The following is a 22,956-nucleotide window of genomic DNA, read 5'->3' as shown; positions in this document are numbered from 1 at the left end:
AAACCTTTAGCCAGACTCATCAAGAAAAAGAGGGAGAGGACTCAAATCAATAAAATTAGAAATGAAAAAGGAGACGATACAACAGACACCATAGAAATTCAAAGCATCCTAAGAGACTATTACAAGCAACTCTATGCCAATAAAATGGACAACCTGGAAGAAAAGGACAAATTCTTAGAAAGGCATAACCTTCCAAGACTGAACCAGGAAGAAATAGAAAATATGAACAGACCAATCACAAGTAATGAAATTGAAACTGTGATTAAAAATCTTCCAACAGGGGCTTCCCTGGTGTGGCACAGTGGTTGAGAGTCCACCTGCGGATGCAGGGGACACAGGTTCGTGCCCCGGTCTGGGAAGATCCCACATGCCGCGGAGCGGCTGGGCCCGTGAGCCATGGCTGCTGGGCCTGTGCATCCGGAGCCTGTGCTCTGCAATGAGAGAGGCCACAACAGTGAGAGGCCTGCGTACCGCAAAAAAAAAAAAAAAGAATGAAATTAGAACACTCTAATATCATACACAAAAATAAACTCAAAATGGATTAGAGACTTAAATGTAAGACCAGACACTATAAAACTCTTATTAAAGGAAAACATAAGAAGAACACTCTTTGACATAAATCACAGCAAGATCTTTTTTGATCCACGTCCTAGAGTAATGGAAATAAAAACAAAAACAAACAAATGGGACCTAATGAAACAAAAGCTTTTGCACAGCAAAAGAAACTACAACAAGACGAAAAGACAACCCTCAGAATGGGAGAAAATATTTGCAAACAAATCAACGGACAAAGGATTAATCTCCAAAATATATGAACAGCTCATGCAGCTCAGTATTAAAAAAACAAACAACCCAATCCAAAATTGGGCAGAAGACCTAAATAGACATTTCTCCAAAGAAGACATACAGATGGCCAAAAAGCACATGAAAAGCTGCTCAACATCACTAATTATTAGAGAAATGCAAATCAAAACTACGATGAGATATCACCTCACACTAGTTAGAATGGGCATCACCAGAAAATCTACAAACAACAAATGCTGGAGAGGGTGTGGAGAAAAGGGAACCCTCTTACGTTGTTGGTGGGAATGTAAATTGATACAGCCACTATAGAGAACAGTATGGAGGTTCCTTAAAAAGCTAAAAATAGAATTACCATATGACTCAGCAATCCCACTACTGGGTATATACCCAGAGAAAACCATAATTCAAAAAGACACATACACCTCAATGTTCATTGCAGCACTATTTACAATAGCCAGGACATGGAAGCAACCTAAATGTCCATCAACAGACGAATGGATAGACGATGTGGTACATATATACAATGGAATATTACTCAGCCATAAAAAGGAACAAAATTGGGTCATTTGTAGAGACGTGGATGAATCTACAGACAGTCATACAGAGTGAAGTAACGCATATATGTGGAACCTAGAGAAATGGTACAGATGAATCGGTTTGCAGGGCAGAAATTGAGACACAGATGTAGAGAACAAACGTATGGACATCAAAGGGGGAAAGGGACGGGGGTGGTCGTGGTGTGATGAATTGGGAGATTGGATTAACATATATACACTAAAATGTATTAAATGGATAACTAATAAGAACCTGCTGTATAAAAAATAAATAAAATAAAATTCAAAAATTCAACAACGACAAAATCTATAGTAATGAAACAGTGGGGTACTGGCATAAAAACAAACACACAGACCAATGGAACATGACAGTGAACCCAGATATAAACCCACACATGTAGGGTCAACTAAACTTTGACAAGGAACCAAGAATATGCAATGGAAAATGGACAGTCTCTTCAATAAATGGCATTAGGAAAACAGGATGTCCACACACAAAAGAATAAAACTGGATCCATATATTGCACCACTCACAAAAGTTAACTTAAAATGGATTAAAGACTTAAGTGTAAAATCTAAAACCATAAAAATCCTAGAAGAAAACATAGAGAATAAGCTCCTTGACACTGGTCTTGGCAATGCTATTTGGATATGACACCAAAAGCACAGGCATAAAAAGCACACACACACACACACACACACACACACACAAAGTACTATATTGAATTGAAAGGCTCTTCACAGCAAAGGAAACAATCAACAAAATGAAAAGACAATGTATGGAAAGGGAGAAAATATTCGCAAACCATGTATCTGATAAGGGGTTAATATCCAAACATATACCACTCAATAGCAAAACAACACAAAACAAACAAAACAGAAAAACAAGTAACTTAATTAAAAACTGGGCAAAGGACCAGAATAGACATTTTTCCAAAGAAGACATACAAGTGGTCAACAGGTACATGAAAAGATGCTCAACATCATTAGTGATCAGGGAAATGCAAATCAAAATACAATAAGATATCATCACACACCTGTGAGGATGGCGTCTATAAAAAGAACATATGTTGGCAAGGATGTGGAGAAAATGGAATCCTTGTACACTGTTGGTGGGAATGTAAATTGGTACAGCCATTATGGAAAACAGTACGGAGGTTCCCCCAGAATTTAAAAACCAAACTACCATCTCTTCAATAAGTGGTGCTGGGAAAACTGGACAGCTACATGTAAACAAATGAAATTCGAACATTTCCTAACACCATACACAAAAATAAACTCAAAATGAATTAAAGACCTAAATGTAAGGTCAGATGCTATAAAACCCTTAGAGGAAAACATAGGCAGAACACTCTGACATAAATCGCAGCAAGATCTTCGATCCACCTCCTAGAGTAATGAAAATAAAAAACAAAAATAAACAAATGGGATCTAATGAAACTCAAAAGCTTTTGCACAGCACAGGAAACCATAAACAAAATGAAAAGACAACCCTCAGAATACGAAAAAATATTTGCAAACAAAGCAACTGACAACGGATTAATCTCTAAAGTATACAAACAGCTCATGCAGCTCAATGTCACAACAACAATCTAATCAAAAAATGGGCGGAAGATCTAAATAGACATTTCTCCAAAGAAGACATACAGATGGCCAAAAAGCACATGAAAAGATGCTCAACATCACCAATTATCAGAGAAATGCAAATAAGAACTACAGTGAGGTATCACCTCACACCAGTCAGAATGGCCATCTTCAAAAAATCTACAAACAATAAATGCTAGAGAGGGTGTGGAGAAAAAGGAACCCTCCTACACTGTGGGTGGGAATGTAAATTGGTACAGCCACTATGGAGAAGAGTATGGAGGTTCCTTGAAAAACTAAAAGTAGAGCTACCATATGATCCAGCAATCCCACTCCTGGGCATATATCCACAGAAACCCATCATTTGAAAAGATACATGTACCCCAATGTTCACTGCAGCACTATTTACAATAGCCAAGACATGGAAGCAACAGAGGAATGGATAAAGGAGATGTGGTGCATATATACGTTGGAATATTACTCAGCCATAAAAAAGAATGAAATAATGCCATCTGCAGTAACATGGATGTACCTAGAAATTGTCATACTGAATGAAGTAAGTCAGACAGAGAAAGACAAATATCATATGATATCGCTTATATGTAGAACCTAAAAAAAGGGTACAAATGGGGCTTCCCTGGTGGCGCAGTGGTTGGGAGTCCGCCTGCCAATGCAGGGGACGCGGGTTCGTGCCCCGGTCCAGGAGGATCCCACATGCCGCGGAGTGGCTGGGCCTGTGAGCCATGGCCAGTGAGCCTGCGTGTCCGGAGCCTGTGCTCCGCAACGGGAGAGGCCACAACGGTGGGAGGCCCGCATACCACAAAAAAAAAAAAAAAAAAAAAGAAAAGAAAAAAAGGTACAAATGCACTTATCAACGAAACAGAAATAGAGTTACAGATGTAGAAAACAAATTTATGGTTACTGGGGGTAAGGGTGGGGGGATAAATTGGAAGACTGGGACTGACATATACACACCTCTATACATAAAACAGATCATTAATATGGATCTACTGTATAGCACAGGGACCTCTACTCGGTACTCTGTAATGGCCTATATGGGAAAAGAATCTAAAAAAGAGTGGATATATGTATGTGTATCACTGTGCAGTACACCTGAAACTAACACAACATTGTAAATCAACTATATTCCAATAAAAATTTTAAAAATAAAAAATAAAAAAAAACAAACTACCATATTATCCAGCAATTCTACTTCTGGATATACATCCAAAGAAAATGAAATCAATTCTTGAAGAGATATCTGCATGTCTATGTTCACTGCAGCATTATTCACAATAGCTAAGATATGGAAACAACCTAACTGTCCATTAACAGATAAATGGATAAGGAAGATGTGTGTGTTTGGGGGTGTATTGGAATATTATTCAGCCGTGAGAAAGAAGGAAATCCTGCCATTTGCAACAACATGGAAGAACCTAGAGAACATGACAGTAAGTGAAATTAGCCAGAAAGACAAATACTGCATGATCTCCCTTCTATGTGGAATCTTAAAAAGAAAAAAAAAGTGTCAAACTCATAGAAACAGAGTAGAATGGTGGTTACCAGGGCCTCGGAGAGATGGAGATATGCTGGTCAAAGGGTAGAATGCTTCATTTATAACAAAGCTAAAACCAAGCCCAATGGAAACACATTAGAAGAACTCCCACTAAAGTCAGAGACCAAACACAGCTATCTATGCACTTCACCACCACTATTTACTACTGTTGTGGAGGTACTACCTACCACAATTAGGCAACAGAAAGAAAACGTAGGTATACAACTGGGGAAAAAAAGATTAAAGTATCATTATTTGAAGATAATATTATTTTATACCTGAAAAACTCAAGAGAATCAACTGAAAACCTTTTATAGTTGATAAAAGAATCAGGTAAGGTAATGAAAATTAATATAGAGAAATCAGTGTCTTCACATACATCATCAACAAGTAGGTAGAAGATAAAATGCTTCAGCACTAAAAACAAAAAAAGACCTGAGAATAAACTTGACAAGAAATGTCAAGAAATCTCTCAAAAATAAAAGAAGACTCAAAGAGAAAGGCATGCAATCTTCTTAGTGGGGAAGACTCATCATCAAAATGTCACTCTTCCTACATTAACCTAAAAATGTAACTTAGTCCCAATAGAAACAAACAGGACTTTTAACTAGCAAAGTTATTTTAAAGTTCATATAGAAAAACAAAAATAGCCAGGAAAGTTCTGAAAAATAAAGATAATGAATGAGAATTAACTTTACCAAATATCGAAACACGCTATAAAACTTGGGTAATTAAAACAATGTGATAGGGCTTCCCTGGTGGCACAGTGATTGAGAGTCCGTCTGCCAATGCAGGGGATACGGGTTTGTGCCCCAGTCTGGGAAGATCCCACATGCCGCAGAGCGGCTGGGCCTGTGAGCCATGGCCGCTGAGTCTGCGTGTCCAGAGCCTGTGCTCCGCAACGGGAGAGGCCACAACAGTGAGAGGCCCGCGTACCGCAAAAAAAAAAAAAAAAAAACAATGTGATAAGAACACACTAAAACATGGATTAATGTATACAACAGAAAGTCCAGAAATAGACCCAAACGTACATGATATGTGGCAAAGTATATTATATGTAGTAAATGAAAGGGGATATTTAAACAAGTAGGAAAAAGATGAATTGTTCAATAAAAGGTACTGCAACAAATGGGTGGCCAATTGGGAAAAAATTAAGGTGGACCCATACTTCACACCAAAATAAATTCCAAATGGATAAAAGACTAAAAGGTAAAAAATGAAATAGAAAAAGTACTTTAAGAAACCACAGGATAGGGACTGCCCTGGTGGCACAGTGATTAAGAATCCACCTGTCAATGCAGGGGACACAGGTACAAGCCCTGGTCTGGGAAGATCTCACATGCCGCAGAGCAACTATGCCTGTGTGCCACAACTACTGAGGCTGCTCTCTAGAGCCCGTGAGCCACAACTACTGAGAGTGCGAGCCACAACTACTGAAGCCTGAGCACCTAGAGCCCGTGCTCTGCAAAAAGAGAAGCCACCACAGTGAGAAGCCCGCGCACCGCAACAAAGAGTATCCCCTGCTCTCGCAACTAGAGAAAGCCCGCGTGCAGCAACAAAGACCCAACACAGCCAAAAATAAATAGATACATTTATTAAAAAAAAAAAAAAGAAACCACAGGATAATTTTTCATAGTCTTCTACTAGGGAAAATCTTCCTAGGTATGACAGAGAACCCCAGAAGCCTTAAAAAGTCAATAAATACAACCCAATTAAAAACTTTTTTTTTCCATGACAAAACCATCCTAAGTAAAAAAATAAATAACCATCTATAAAAATATAACTGCAATTCATACCACTGACAAAGTACAAAGTTCCTTCATATATAAATAATTTTTACAAAATTAAGTTTTAAAAAACCAAAGCCCAGTAGAAAAATAGGCCAAGGATACAAACAGCTTTTTCACAGAAAACAGAAATGGTCCATCAACCTTAAACTAAAACTACCCCTGAGTGTTCATTCTCTTACTCTTTTAACTTTTCTGCAGGCTGAACTAAGAAGTTTAGGTGGGAAAAAAATCTACAGAGAGAAACCATTTTTTCGCCTACCAAACTGGCAAAAACCAAACTGTGAGGTACCACGGTGTTGATGAGGGTATGGACAAACAGACACTGCCACACACGGCTGGGAGCATATGTAGACAAAACCTCTATGGAGGTTTATCTGGTAAGAGGGATCAAAATCACAGAAGTACATACTCACCAACCCAGCCTTCCTGGCTCAGGTAAGTGAATGGATAGGTGCACTTGGCCATGCATGGACTGATGCATACAGAACATTAGTCAGTGGTGTCTGTGTTAGCAAAGTTTAAAACACCTTATATGTCCATCAATAAAGCTCAGGCTAAATAAATTAAGGTACATCCTGACAATGGAATATTATCCAGTTGTAAAAGACAATGAAAAAGTTCTTATGTATGGATAATGAACTATCATAAACAGAAGAAAAAGCAAGGGATATAGTGTGCTACTTTCATGTAAAAGAAAAGAGCTCTCAGGACTTCCCTGGTGGCACAGTGGTTAAGAATCTGCCTGCCAATGCAGGGGACATGGGTACGATCCCTGGTCCGGGAAAATCCCACATACTGCAGAGCAACTAAGCCCGCGAGCCACAACTACTGAAGCTTGCGCGCCTAGAGCCCATGCACTGCAACGAAGAGTAGTCCCCACTTGCCTCAACTAGAGAAAGCCCATGTGCAGCAATGAAGAGCCAACGCAGCCAAAAATAAATAAATTTTAAAAAAGAAAGAAAGAAAAGAGCTCTCTGTGTATTTGTCTGTATTATGCACAGAACAGCCCTGAACTGACACTCGAGAACTTGTAACACTGGCTGCCTCTGGGGAAGGGATCTGGTGGCCAGGGGCAAGGTGGAAGGGAAACGTTCCCATGTATGCCCTGTCATACCCTTTAAATTTTGTGCTATGTGAATGTAGTACTGCACTGAAAAGCTAAATTTAAAAAATAATGAAAGCCTCCCTGTAGGAGCAGCAGCCTTCTACTCTGAGCTTCTGTAACTGTATTTCCACACTGCCCTGTGTCCATTCTGACTTTCTCAGCCTCCCTTGATTGAGCGTGGTCCCTCTTGGGAGGTCACAGCTGAATCACCTTTGTTTCCCTAGAGCAGCCAGCACCTCATTTGGTGCCGAAAAGAAAGTCACTGTAGGTCTGTTCACTGTGCTAAACTAGCCCACTGGTGCAAACAATTCATCTTTGGGGGAAAGTTGCTTTGCAAAGTGGACCAATGATCAGGACAGGAAATTCTGCTTCTCTAAGCATCAAAATTACCCAAACAAGCTGGAAGAATTTTCAGCAGACTAAATGAACAGTACTGAAAAAAGAAAGGAGTTTCAGCTAATGAGTGAAAGCTGATTTCAGAGAATGTGAAGTCTGAAAACACATATATTCAAGAGGATGATTACTGTCACATTTAGAGTAACTGTGATGGCACAGCAATACCCATATTGAAGGAAGACTAAATTACATTAATTGTTTGTGATGGTCGTCACAAATAACCAGGTACAAGATGCCAACCCTCTTCACAATTCAGCATCAACAAACATATTAAAGATTTTCGTCCACAACGCCAGCTACCTACATTTTCATTCCCTCTTGACCTGGTCAGCAATGACTAACAAAGGGATTGAAATGACCACTGCTAAGAACATGGGCAAAGAATCTGTTTTAAAGCTAGAAACAGGGCCTCCCTGGTGGCGCAGTGGTTGAGAGTCCGCCTGCCGATGCAGGGGATACGGGTTCGTGCCCCGGTCTGGGAGGATCCCATATGCCGCGGAGCGGCTGGGCCCGTGAGCCATGGCCGCTGGGCCTGCGCATCCGGAGCCTGTGCTCCGCAACGGGAGAGGCCACAACAGTGAGAGGCCCGCGTACCACAAAAAAAAAAAAAAAAAAAAAAAAAAAAAAGCTAGAAACAACCCAGGGGCTCAATGGGGCAGCCTTGTCATTCCACAAGATAGGACCTTTGGCTCAGAGGTAGGGTGCCCTCAGCCTTGGTCCCAGCTGGCAGGAGCATGGCCAGGACCAGCCTCCTGCTCTCAGCCACACATGGGCACATCCAAGCCACACAGAATGGTGGCCTCTTGCCTGGTTTCCTGACAGAATTGTGGTCTGCTGGAAAGCAGCACGGTTCTTGATAGTTTACCCAAAAGTGAAGCTGTGACGAGTCTCTATTTTATTACTATCTCAAGAGCTTTTAATATAAATGTCACATGGAAGGTGGTTCCATTCCAAACACAAAATATGCAAAAGACCTTTTTGTGAGGGGGAGAGTGCCAAAGAGAGCCAAGAGATGAGGGTCACCTGGGGCCCTTCTCCTTGTAACAGTTTTTCAACAAAAGGTGCCGGGAAAACTGGATAGTCACACGCAAAAAAAGTTAAACTGGACCCTTACCTTACATCATATACAAAAATTAACTTAAAATGGATCAAAGACCTAAACAAAGAGCTAAAACTATAAAACTCTTAAAAGAAAACATAGGGCTTCCCTGGTGGCGCAGTGTTTAAGAATCCACCTGCCAATGCAGGGGGCACGGGTTCGAGCCCTGGTCCGGGAAGATACCACATACCATGGAGCAAATAAACCCATGCGCCATTAACTACTGAGCCTTCGCTCTAGAGCCCACGAGCCACAACTACTGAGTCTGCATGCAACAACTACTGAAGCCCACGTGCCTAGAGCCTGTGCTCCGCAACGAGAAGCCACCGCAATGAGAAGCACGCACACCACAACAAAGAATAGCCCCCACTCGTCGCAACTAGAGAAAGCCGCGCACAGCAATGAAGAACCAAAGCAGCCAAAAATAAATAAAATAAATTTATTTAAAAAAAAATTTTTTTAAAGAAAACATAGGGTTAAAAACTTCATGATACTCGATTTTGAAAGGATTTCTTAGATATGACACTAAAAGCACAGGCAACAAGAAAAAATAGACAAATTAGAGTTCATAAAAACTAATCATTTATGGGGCTTCCCTGGTGGCGCAGTGGTTAAGAGTCCGCCTGCCGATGCAGGGGACAGGAGTTCGCGCCCCAGTCCGGGAAGATCCCACATGCTGCGGAGCGGCTGGGCCCGTGAGTCATGGCCGCTGAGCCTGCGCAGCCCCAACGGGAGAGGCCGCAACAGTGAGAAGCCCGCGTACCGCAAAAAAAAAAAAAAAAAAAAAAAAAACTAATCATTTTTGTACATCAAAAGAACTATCAACAGAGTGAAAAGACAACCCACATAATGGGAGAAAATATTTGCAAATCATATATCTAAGAAGGAATTAATATCCAGAATATAGGAAGAACTCCTACAACTCGGCAAAAAAACAAACAAAACAATCTGATTCAAAAATGGGCAAAGGGGACTTCAGGACATGGGGCAAGGGAAGGGTAAGCTGGGACGAAGTGAGAGAGTGGCATTGACATATATACACTACCAAATGTAAAATCGATAGCTAGTGGGAAGCAGCTGCATAGCACAGAGATCAGCTCGGTGCTTTGTGACCACCTAGCGGGGTGGGATAGGGAGGATGTGAGGGAGACGCAAGAGGGAAGGGATATGGGGATATATGTATACGTACAGCTGATTCACTCTGTTATAAAGTAGAAACTAACACAACAATGTAAAGCAATTATACTCCAATAAAGATGTTAAAAAAAAATGGGCAAAGGACTTGAATAGGCATTTCTCTAAAGAAGATATACAAATGGCCAAAAAGCACATAAAAAGACGCTCGACATCACTAATCGTTATGAAAATACAAATCAAAACCATAATGAGATACCATTTCACACCCATTAGGATGGCTCTTATTAAAAAAAACAAAAACAGGGCTTCCCTGGTGGCGCAGTGGTTGAGAGTCCGCCTGCCGATGCAGGGGACATGGGTTTGTGCCCCGGTCCGGGAAGATCCCACGTGCCCTGGAGCGCTGGGCCCGTGAGCCATGGCCGTTGAGCCTGCGTGTCCGGAGCCTGTGCTCCGCAACGGGAGAGGCCAGAACAGTGAGAGGCCCGCGTACCACAAAAAACAAACAAACAAACAAACAAACAAAAAAATAACAAGTGTTAGAAAAGAAAAAAAGGGACTTCCCTGGCAGTCCAGTGGCTAAGACTCCACACTTCCAATGCAGGGGGCGCGGGTTTGATCTCACATGCTGCATGGTGCAGGCAACAAAAAAAAAAAAAAAAGGGCTTCCCTGGTGGCGCAGTGGTTGAGAGTCCGCCTGCCGATGCAGGGGACACGGGTTCGTGCCCCGGTCTGGGAAGATCCCACATGCCGCGGAGCGGCTAGGCCCGTGAGCCATGGCCGCTGAGCCTGCGCGTCCGGAGCCTGTGCTCCGCAACGGGAGAGGCCACAACAGTGAGAGGCCCGCGTACCGCAAAAAATAAAAAAATTTAAAAAAAAAAAAAAAAAAAAAAAGGGTTGGTAAGGATGTGAAGAAATTGGAACTTTTGTGCACTGCTGGTAGGAGTGAAAAATGGTACAAGCCCCTGTGGAAGACAGTTTGGCAGTTCTTCAAAAAGTTAAACATAAAATTACCATATGATCCAGCAATTCCTCTCCTGGGTATATATCCAAAGAACTGAAAGTAGGGACTCAAACAGATATCCGTACTGATATCTTTACAGATAAACAGCATAATTCACAACAGGCAAAAGGCAGAAATTGCTCAAATATTCATTGACAGATGAAGAGATAAACAAAATGTGGATGTACGTACAACAGAATATTATTGGGCCTGAAAAAGGAATGAAATTCTACAACATGGATGAATACTGAAAACATGTAAAGTGAAATAAGCCAGACACAAAAGAACAAATATAGTATGATTCCACTTATATGTAGGACCTAGAATGGGCAAATTCATAGAGGCAGAAAGTAGAATGGTGATTGCCAAGGCCTGGCAGGAAGGGGAGAATGGGGAGTTGTTTAATGGGTACAGAGTTTCTGTTTGGAATGATGAAAACGTTCTGGAAATGGAAAGTGGTGATGGCTGCACAACACTGTGAATATATTTGATGACACTGAATGCTACACTTAAAAACGGTTAAAATGGAGACTTCCCTGGCAGTCCAGTGGTTAAGACTCCACGCTTCCAATGTGCGGGTTAAGACGTTAAATTTTATGTTATGTATATTTTGCCTCAATAAAAAAAAACACCCGGGGCTTCCCTGGTGGCGCACTGGTTGGGAGTCCGCCTGCCGATGCAGGGGGCGCGGGTTCGTGCCCCGGTCCGGGAGGATCCCACGTGCCATGGAGCGGCTGGGCCTGTGGGCCGTGGCCGCTGGGCCTGCGCGTCCGGAGCCTGTGCTCCGCGGCGGGAGAGGCCACAGCAGTGAGAGGCCCGCGTACTGGAAAAAAAAAAAAAAAAAAAAACACCAAATAATTTAAAAATACAATAATGAGAAGAGTGGATGATATAGATGAAACGAGTGCCCTCAAGTTAATGAGTAAATGACAGACATAACTAAGTGATACATACACGGTGGAATACTGCTCTCTGCTTTTGTGTATATTTCAATTTTCTGATAATAAACATTAATAAATAGAGAAGTCCTTTGTAACGTGCAAGGCCTTTTCAGAATTTATCCCTTTACAAAATTTAGCAACAATGAATACACAAGGATCAAAGACCTAAATTTAAGACTTAAAAGTATAAAAACTCTTAGAAGAGAACATAAGGCAAAAGCTTTACGACATTGGATTTGGCAATTCCTTGGTGTACGACCAAAGGCAATGGCAACAAAAGAAAAAATAAACAGACTGGACTTCATAAAAATTTTTAAACTGTGTGCATCAAAAGATACTATCGAGGACTTCCCTGGTGGTCCAGTGGGTAAGACTCTGCACTCCCAATGCAGGGGGCCCAGGTTTGATCCCTGGTCGGGGAACTAGATCCCGAATGCATGCTGCCACTAGGAGTATGCATGCCGCAACTAAGAAGTCCACATGTGGCAATAAACATCCCACATGTTGCAGCTAAGACCCAGTGCAGCCAAAATAAATAAATATTTTTTAAAAGTAAACACACAAATTTTTTTTTAAAAGATACTATCAACAGGGAATTCCCTGGTGGCCCAGTGGTTAGGGCTCCACACTCTTCAGTTCTGAGTGCCCGGGTTCCATCCCTGGTTGGGGAACTAAGATACCATAAGCCATGCAGCATGGCAAAAAAAAAAAAAAACTATCAAAAGAGTAAAAAGGCAACCCACATAATGGGAGAAAATATTTACAAACCATACAGCTGATAAGCGATTCATATATAGAATATACAGAAAATTAATATATAAAATATACAGAAAATTCTATAATATATAGAATATACAGAAAATATATCTATATATTAATATATAGAATATACAGAAAATATACAGAAATATCCTAAAACTCAACAACAAAAAAAACAATCTGATTAAAAAATGGGCAAAGGACTTTAATAGACATTTCCCCAAAGATATACAGATGGCTAATAAAGACATGAAAAGATGCTCAACATCACTAATCACTAGGGAAATGCAAATCGAAATTACAATGACTCAGTAGCAACCACTGAAAATACCTCAGAAATATTAATAGAATAGAGCTTGCTCTGCACCCAGGACAGTGCTAGTGCTAGAGCTGCTGGTATAAAAAAACCACTGAACTATATCTAACCGGACTCCTGCCCATTTATAAACATTCAAGAAGGCAGGATTTAGCTATCTAAAGTGAGCAGGGGGCCAGGAATTTGAAACAGTGTACAATGAATACTAGGTTGTGTGGTTCAGAATATAAACTCATAACTTCTTTCTTTAGGTGGAATTAAAGCAGATCCTTAAATACACACTGCTGCTACCTTAAATAAATTTATTAGAAATCTCTTCTGTAGTTTCTTTCATCCATTTTATAAACTGTACAAGCACAAATACAAGGCAGTATTTACCATTTAAATTATGAAAAGAATTTTAAAAGGTTTTAAGGCCAAAGTGAGTATATGAACTTCCGGAATATTAATAAAATGGTCAACTCTGTAATTATGATATTTAATTGTTAAACTGCTTATGCTATAAATTTTATTATTTTTTTTAATTTATTTATTTATTTATTTTTGGCTGCCTCAGATCTTAGTTGCAGCGTGTGGGCTTAGTTGCCCTGCGGCATGTGGGATCTTAGTTCCCTAACCAGGGATCGAACCCACATCACTGGAAGGTAGATTCTTAACCACTGGACCACCAGGGAAGTCCCTATAAATTTTAAAATACACATGTAAAATGAGATTAAGAAATGCTGCTCTTTTCTAGGCTCATATTTTTCTAGAGTACACTTTCACTCCTGCCTTAGTTATTGAAGATATCTTTCTGAATCAACGTATGATGCTGTGAATGGACATTTTATCTCAAGTCATAACTACTCATTTGTATAACATTAAGAAAATTATTCTTAATTTGAATACTAATCAGGGGATAAAATCTTAATGTTCTGGAGACTTTATTTTCAGATATTTGTTAAATGTTGGACTATATTATGAAAATGTTTTCAAGAAATCATTTTAAGTATACAGATCAGTGTTTCTTACAGGTAAAATGCTAAAATAAGCTTCCTATAATAGGTACAGGTGCTATTTTTGAGTTTTGTACAATATTACAAATTAACAACACAAAAAATGTTTAATTTATTCAACAAATACGTTCACACAAATTTGGTAGGACTTTAGAAAGACTATTTGAGAAAAGATCTGGTTCACTTACACTACATATACTGTATTATCCTTTCATAGCATTACGTCTGACAAACCATGACAAATTTTTAAAGAGGAAGTATTATTGTAAAATGAAGAATTATGTATTTCTAAATGCTGTATTGCTGTAAATTTAACTGATAAAGCTCTGCTTATTTAGTGTTTTGAAGAAATATCCTCTCTTCAGTTAAACATTTTCATAATGGAATGATGTAAACTGAAGTGATAAACAGTATTATTAAAATAAAATGTTTATATATAAAAAAACAACAAAAAAAGAAGTTATTCTTAAAATTTATTCTCAGCGAATAGTTGAGACCTGTACTATGTAACCAATTTCTGTGTTGATTTTAAGTTATCTTTAAAAAACTTCTTAGCAAAAAACAAAAAAACTACAAGGAGAGGGCTTCCCTGGTGGCGCAGTGGTTGAGAGTCCGCCTGCCGATGCAGGGGACGCAGGTGTGTGCCCCGGTCCGGGAAGATCCCACGTGCCGCAAAGCGGCTGGGCCCGTGAGCCATGGCCCCTGAGCCTGCACGTCCGGAGCCTGTGCTCCACAACAGGAGAGGCCACAACAGTGAGAGGCCCGTGTACCGCAAAACAAAAAAACCCAGAAAACGGGACTTCCCTGGTGGCACAGTGGTTAAGAATCTGCCTGCCAATGCAGGGGACACGGGTTCGATCCCTGGTCCAGGAAGATCCCACATGCCGCAGAATAACTAAGCCTGTGCACCACAACTACTGAGCGTGCGTTCTAGAGCCCGCAAGCCACAACTACTGAGCCCGCATGCCACAACTACTGAAGCCCATGTGCCCTAGAGCCCATGCTGTGCAACGAGAAGCCACCACAATGAGAAGCACATGCACCGCAACGAAGAATAGCTCCTGCTCGCCACAACTAGAGAAATCCAGCATACAGGAATGAACACCCAATGGAGCCAAAAATAAAATAAATTTAAAATAATAATAATAAAGCTTAAAAAAAGACAGAAAACAACAAGTGTTAAGCAAGGATGTGGAGAAACTGGAACCCTTGTACATTGCTGGTAAGAATATAAAATGGTACAACCTCCGTGGAAAACAGTATGGTGGTTCCCAAAAAATTAATCATAGAATTACCATCCAGCAATTCCACTTCCATACTGGCCCAAGAGAACTGAAAACAAGGACTTGAACAAATATGTGTATACCCATGTTTACAGCAGCATCATTCACAACAGCCAGAAGGTGGAAACAATTCAAATGTCTGTCAACGGATAAATGGATAAACAAAACGTGGTATATACATGGAATATTATTCAACCTTAAAAAGGAAAGAAATTCTGATACATGCTACGACATGCCTGAACCATGAGGATATTATGCTAAATGAAATAAGCGAGCCATAAAAAGACTAATACTGTGTAAGTCCACTTATATGATATACTTAGAGTAGTTAAAATCATAGAAAGTAGGATGGTGACTGCCAGGGACTTGGGAGAGGAGAAAAGAGGAGTTATTGTTTAATGGGTACAGAGTTTCAGTTTTGCAAGATGAAAAGAGATATGGAGAGAATGGTGTTGATGTTGCAAAAAAAATTATGAATGTACTTTTTTTTTTTTTTTTTTCTTTTTGCGGTATGCGGGCCTCTCACTGTTGTGGCCTCTCCCGTTGCGGAGCACAGGCTCCGGATGCGCAGGCTCCGGATGCGCAGGCCCAGCGGCCATGGCTCACGGGCCCAGCCGCTCCGCGGCATATGGGATCCTCCCAGACCGGGGCACGAACCCGTATCCCCTGCATCGGCAGGCGGACTCTCAACCACTGCGCCACCAGGGAGGCCCCATGAATGTACTTTTAATACCACTGAACTGTACACTTAAAAATGGTTAATACGCTAAGTTGTGTATTTACCACAATTAAAAAAATGGAACAACAACAACAAAAAATTAGTACATAGGAGGGGGCAGGGGAAAGCAGAGCTCAGGGGGATTCAAGTGTACAAAAAAAATGAAAGGAAACAGATGACAACATAAATTTGGCTACAAAAATATAATCACAGTAATGTTTAGAATAGAGATGAAATGTGTTATATATTTTATGGTAAAATTTGAGAGAAAGAGCAAAACATCTAGCTGTAAAAAAAAAAAAAATGTTATATGCCAGAAGTAAGGTTAATACAGAAAGCACAAGCCAGAGGGCTCTGAATATAAAAGAGACTCTGAGCTCCCTAGGGGCCAAGGCAAAGAGGAAACCATTTTGACACAGTTCACAGTAGGGTTTAATCAAACCAATGGCCCAATGGTTCAGAAGAGGCACGAGCATTCCAGGCACTGGACCTGAAGGACATTTCTAATTGGCCTCCAGATTTTCTTGGGGACTTCTAATATAGATCTCAACGCAAGCTTATGGGGCCATGCAAAATGAGTTTAGTTAAAACAAAAACAAAACAACTGGAAGCAGGCCGGAAATATGCTGCTTCCTAATGATCCAGTTTCATCCAAAGACAAAACACTGCCTAGAACAGGTACACTGAAGCATGTTCCAGCACAATCCCATGGATGTCCTTTACCACAGTTGAGCTCAGGATAGCTTCTGGGAGGTGAAGAATTCAAGATTATCCTCCCTGACAAGAATATGAGATGCAATGTTCTCTGTTGCCTGCGGAAGGAAGGCAGGTCTTGACGTTTCTAACAGTCACTGTCGCTGGGGTGATAACCAAGAATGAATGTCAAACCGAACCACGGCTCATACCTGAAGAAGGTAACTAATCACCCCATGAAGATGAGGTGGCATAAATACAGGCTGGTAGAGGGAAGGAGTGGGTAGGCCAGCTTGGGGCAGATCATGAGAGTGGGGAGCTACTGAAGATTGTTGAAGAGGAGAGAGACCATGGTTGAAGACTTCGTGAGTGACAACGCAGTCTTCTGAAAGGTGCGAATGAAGCCCACAGCCAAACTGTGAGCAAGGCTGCTCAAAGAGAAAGTCATTGGAAAACATAAAAATAAATGAGAGGACTTCCCTGGTGGTCCAGCAGTTAAGACTCTGCGCTCCCAATGCAGGGGGCCCAGGTTCAATCCTTGGTCAGGGAACTAGATCCTGTGTGCTGCAACTAAAGATCCCGAATGCCACAACTAAGACAAGGTGCAGCCAAATAAATAAATATTTTTTTAATAAATAAATGAGAGCTCATGTTTTTAAAAATCCAAAAATGTTCCAGAATAGTTTTATACATGAAAAAATGTTCACACAATAACAGAAAATGTATACAAAACAGTATGATCTCATTATACAAAGAGAGAACAAGAGAATGAGCAAGAAAGAAGCCTGAGAAGAAGCCTGCTAGTGGTTACCACTGGGATTATAGACAATTGAAATGTGTGCGTGTGCATGTGTGTGTATGTGTGCGCTTGAGGGCACACCTATTAATTTTTATTCAACCTGGGTGACTCGAATTTAAAAAAAAACTAATTCCTCAAGAACCTTAAAACTTCAGGGAAAACAGAAATAGCACTATAACTGAGGATACAATCTTAATTATGATGTCATCTAAAAATAAAAAGGAAATTGACTAAAAACAAGAGCCAGTTATGTACAGATCTTCCTCAATTTACAATGGAGTTACATACTAATAAACCCATCCTAAGTTGAAAATATTGTTAAGTCGAAAATGTATTTAATACACCTAGCCTGCTGAACATCATAGCTTAGCCTAGCCTACCTTAGATGTGCTCAGATTACTTACATTAGTCTACAGTTGGGCAAAAGCATCTAACACAAAGCCCATGTTATAATAAAGTGTTGAATATCTCATGTAACTTACTGAGTACCGTACTGAAAATGAAAAACAGAATGATTGTTTGAGTACAGAATGGCTGTAAGTTTATCAGTTGTTTACCCTCATGATTGCAGGTCTGACTGGGAGCTGCGGCTCGATGCTGCTGTCCAGCATCACAAGAAAGAGCATGTACTGAGTATCACTACCCCAGAAAAGATCAAAATTCAAAATTTGAAGTATGGTTTCTACCAAATGCATGATTGCTTTGGCACCGTCATATCATGGAAAAACTGTAAGTTGAATCATCATTAATTCAGGGACCAACCATACTTGGCAAAACTATACTATAAGACTAACTGATGCTGGGGACTTTCCTGGTGGTCCAGTGGCTAAGATTCCGCACTCCCAATGCAGGGGGCCCGAGTTCGATCCCTGGTCAGGGAACTAGATCCCACATGCTGCAAATAAAGATCCCACATGCCACTACTAAAAAAAAAGATTCCACATGCCACAACTAAAAAGACCCCATATGCCACAATGAAGATCCCGCGTGCTGCAACTAAGACCCGAAGCAGCCAAATAAATAAATAAATTTAAAAAAAAAAAAAAAAAGACTGATGCTGACGAGATTCAGAGTGAAACATGAAAGCACTGACATCGTGCTCTGGTTTTAGAGCCATGGCTCTCAAAGTGTGGTTCCCTAGGTCAAACAGTAGCAGCACCTGGTAACTTGTTTGAAATTCAAATTCCAGGGCCTACCTCTCACCTACGGATTCTGGAGGTGGGGTTAAAACAATCCCTCCAGGTAATTTTAATTCACACTAATGTTTGAGAACCTAGTTACAAAGTAATGATAACTCATCTGGATAAAAACAGCTTATATAATTAGGAAAATATATTTCTTGCTCAAAACCCATTCTGTTATGTTAACCTAAACTCCTGAACAAACACTAATCTATTCAATTGTGAAATGATAAGCTGGAAGATGACAAAGATATTTTTTAATTAGGTATAATTCTGGAACCACTCATTTTAAAATAATGTACTAACTAACCACTGCAGTGGAATGAACTGAAGAATCTAGTTTGTAAAAAGTGATAAGGAATCAATGTATTTGGAATTTCAATATTTAGATGATTTGAAAATACTCTAAGGTTGGGAAATAGTGCAAATACAACTATTACAACTGCCATATTTGCGTAAACTGAATAGTTTAGTCTCTCTGGCTTCAGACTGAATTAACATGTTTAAAATAGAAAAGGTTCAACAACAAAATTTTAACAACTTCTTCTATTTTTTTTTTTTTTTTTTGGCCGCACTGTGTGGCTTGTGGGACCTTAGTTTCCTGACCAGGGATTGAACCAAGGCCCTCAGCAGTGAAAGTGCAGAGTCCTAACCACTGGAACGCCAGCGAATTCCCCCAAATTTTAACTTCTGAAGGGCTTTATCAGTCACTATAGTGTCAAACTTAAGAGCGGTACTATATTTGAGACATAAAGACTATTGAAATACCAGATCCTCTTTCACACTCGGACTGCAATTTCTAAAATAATAATTGGTTATTAATAGGAAATAGCATTTCTCTGATTATGTGGAATTACACTGAACTTCACTAGACTTCCAACTTAGGAACAAATGGGACAAATAACACTTCACATATTTTATGAATTCAGAAAATGCTAAATATCAAATAAACCAGTGGTTTCTTAACATTTTTGATTATGAATCCCCAACAAAAATTCAAGTACATATCCCCAATATATGTATACTTATACATAAATTATATATATGTACTACTGTGATAATAGAGTGTACATTATAAAATACAAAATAAAAATTAAATAAGGCTGAAATAAACACAAAGATTCGTTTTAATTTTTTTTCCTGAGACCCACGTGCACCCTTGGTGCTTACACACACACACACCACTCTTTGGACTCTACGGCAAAGCTGCATGGCCCAGCAACCCTGCAAACGTTCTCAGGCAGTGCCCCTGACCACTCAAGGGGAAGCTGTCAAACACAGTGATCAAATGAATGTCTCCTTCCTGCGGAGTTCCACCATCTCTGACTCAAGTCTGTGACACTGGGTTCCTTCCTTCACCCCTAACACCCTCCTCTGCTACCTTTCACTTGGTAGGCAGTGGAGAAGACTGTCAAGCCAGCAGGTCCAAGAACAGCATAAAAGCATGGACTCTGTTTTCAGACAAACCTGGGTTTCCACCTGGCCTCAGCGTCTAATTCACTAGGTGACCCAGAGCCAGTCAGATAGCGTCTCTAAAACTAATCAGTTAAGGGGGTGATAACAGTGTCATTGCCCCTGGTTATTATGAAGATTAAGTGAGATAAGCTGTTATGAGAGCACCTAGCACAGAATCTAGACAGCCCAAGTGCTGGATAAATATTTTACCCAGAATTATTATTTCAGGCGGCAAAAGAAGTCACCTGGACTTTGCTTCAGTGGCCAACTCAGGAAGGGAGCAAGTTACAGTGGGAGTAGGTAGGTGGTGCAGTTCGGCAGACCTGGTTTGAAGGCCTGATCCCCAATGCCAAGCTGGCTGACACTGGCAACCCAGTTTCTGTATGAGGGGGAGTCTTCTCACCTGTTTAATGGGAGCGATGACACAAACTGTACATGAAGTACCTATCGGAGCCAGTAAAACTAACACTGGTGGCCACCGAATGGCCACCGATGGTGAGGGTAAGCAGATAACACATAAACCTAAGTGTCATTCCAGGGTCCTTAGGACACAGTCATGTATACACTAAGACAGTAAGCATCCCCTAAAGTCTACCACCAAATGTTAATAAATGCCTGTGTACTGAACCTCACAGGTATGGTTCATTTCCCAACTGGACAGTTTACTTGTTCATATATGACCTCAAAGAATTCACAGTCTTTATGCCTCCATTTTCTGTGCATAAACTAGGAGTAGTAGACTTTTTATACCCACCTCCCGGCAGTAAACTAATCTAGATGATGGGAGAGGGGGACCCAAACCAGTGATTATAAAGCACATGGAGACCTCTGGAGAGGTGCTGTTTTTGCCACAATAGCAAAAGAGAGCTCTCAAACACCAGACGCGTTCATAATAAATGAGAAGTAATTCTTTCAATTTCAATAAATCACCAAAAGAATGAGTGTGGAGATATATTTATACATATTTTGTGTTTTTTACATCGTGTGCCCCGGGGAATGCTGCAAATGTGTAAAACACCTAAAACCTAAATTCTATCAACATACATTAAAAAGATATAGGTCGTCAATTAGAGGAACACCTAAAATACTCTCAGACACCCTTGACCCTGACTCCCTTATAAAAGCTTCAGTCTTTAGCACAATACCCTGAGATGGCAGCACAGCAATAAGGACACCGCATAACCAAACTTCACAAACGTTTGGTCAGAAACACACTCAAAGCTAGTATCATTAAAGAAACCTTTTACTATGTCCTCTTCACAAAATTACAAAATCCCCAGAAGGAGTTCAGTCACCCAGCTCTATCACCACAGAAGGTGGGGCAGTAAGTGACACGAAACAGGGCAAACTCCTGCCAGGAGGGGACTCACTGCTCCCCTAGGCCACGAGCATTTCCACCTGTACAACCACCTACGGCTCAAACAGTCTAGATCCCTGGCTCCCTGCAGCTAATGCTACTCTGACGTTAGGATCCTGCATGATGAACGGAGGTAATAAACCACCCAGAATAAACAGAGGCAACATCAGTGAGCAATGTTTAGGTCTGAGCGAAAGAGAAAACTAGAAACCAAGCAAAACCCAGCAAAGAAGCTACGTGTTGCCTCTCAATCAGATCTTGTAAAAGAGGCAGGTGCGGACAGAGTGCTCTCCTCCGCACTCCGGAAAACCCAGACAGCCCAAAAGCAGGTTCTAGAACCGGCAGCTTCCCAAGGGACGGCGGGGCCAGTGGGCGCAACAGCGCGACCCACCCTCAGGCCAGTGGTCCCCAGGGCCAGGGGGAGGGCTGCGGGCGCGCGGTTGGCCCGGACGGGGGCGCAGCCAGGGTGGGATTGGGGACGCGGCAACCCGGCCCCCTCTCTGGCTGCAGTCTCTCAGCCCGGCCCGCACGGCTGCTGGACAGCGCCCACGCCGGCGCGCCAGTGCCCCCGGTGGCCCCCATCCCGGAACTCCCCGGGCCGCGCAGCAGGAGGCCCGAGCCGGGCCCGCGGGCGGACGCCGTGGGGACGCGCGCAGCGGTACCTGTGGCGGCAACAGCTCTCGGGCGGCGACAGCGGCGGCAACGGCGGCGGCGGCGGGGGCGGGGCGCGGCGTGCGCGCTCCCGGCCCGCGCGGTCCGGGCGTGGCGCCCGCCCTCTCTCTCCCGGCCGCCAGGCGCCCGCGCAGCTCTCCGCCCCTTCACCTCTCACCTCCTACCTTTCCCCTCCCGCTCCCGCCCCCGCCGTCCTTCGCATATGCTCCCTGTGGCGTGCGCATGCGTGATAGAGCCCCCAACCGCGGCTCCCGCTCGCCCCCTGGTGGACACCGGTCACACGACCCCTGGGGAGAGGTCTGGGGTGGGGTGGGGCGGGGCCGGGCGAGGCGGACCGCGAAAGTGGGACAGACCTTTGAGTAGAGTACCAGAGCTTTTAACACGTTCCGCGGAATTAGCAAGAACACGCACAGACTGCCCATGTTCCGTTTCATAACAGCGAAAAATTAAAAGCAGCCGAGATATACAACAAATGCAGATGGGTCGAATAAATTAAGTCCATAAACTGGATTTCCTTAAGGCCTTTTAAAAGGGTAAGTTTTATGAATACTTAACTAATGTGGAAAGATGTTCTTGAAAGAATATTCAAAATGAGCTGTAGGGTATGAGCTCATTTTGTTAAAAACAATCCAAGAAGGGTCTGGGGCGATGCTGATGTGTGGTCGGTGGATATCTCTGGGTGGAGGATTAGGGTGTTAGGATTTTTCCATTTGCTCATGGGCATGTAACCATCTTCTACATGGAACACATATTTGTTGTAATA

General features: G+C 41.7%; 1 protein-coding gene across 3 annotated transcripts in view; it reads right to left on the bottom strand.

Annotated features, from left to right (window-relative positions):
- Window positions 1–22,260, bottom strand: part of SCAP (SREBF chaperone) — an 86,966-nt gene extending 64,706 nt beyond the window's left edge. For all 3 annotated transcript variants that reach the window (XM_081246942.1, XM_081246944.1, XM_081246945.1), the window contains exon 1: window positions 22,184–22,260. The gene's annotated coding sequence lies outside the window, so the exon portion shown is untranslated. The remainder of the gene's footprint in view (window positions 1–22,183) is intronic.
- Window positions 22,261–22,956: the final 696 nt, after the last annotated feature.

Source organism: Mesoplodon bidens (assembly GCF_964165515.1).
Source record: "Mesoplodon bidens genome assembly, chromosome: 10".
Classification (NCBI taxonomy): domain Eukaryota; kingdom Metazoa; phylum Chordata; class Mammalia; order Artiodactyla; family Ziphiidae; genus Mesoplodon; species Mesoplodon bidens.
Note: the sequence above shows the minus strand (reverse complement) of the source record. Positions and strands in the feature narration are given on the sequence as shown.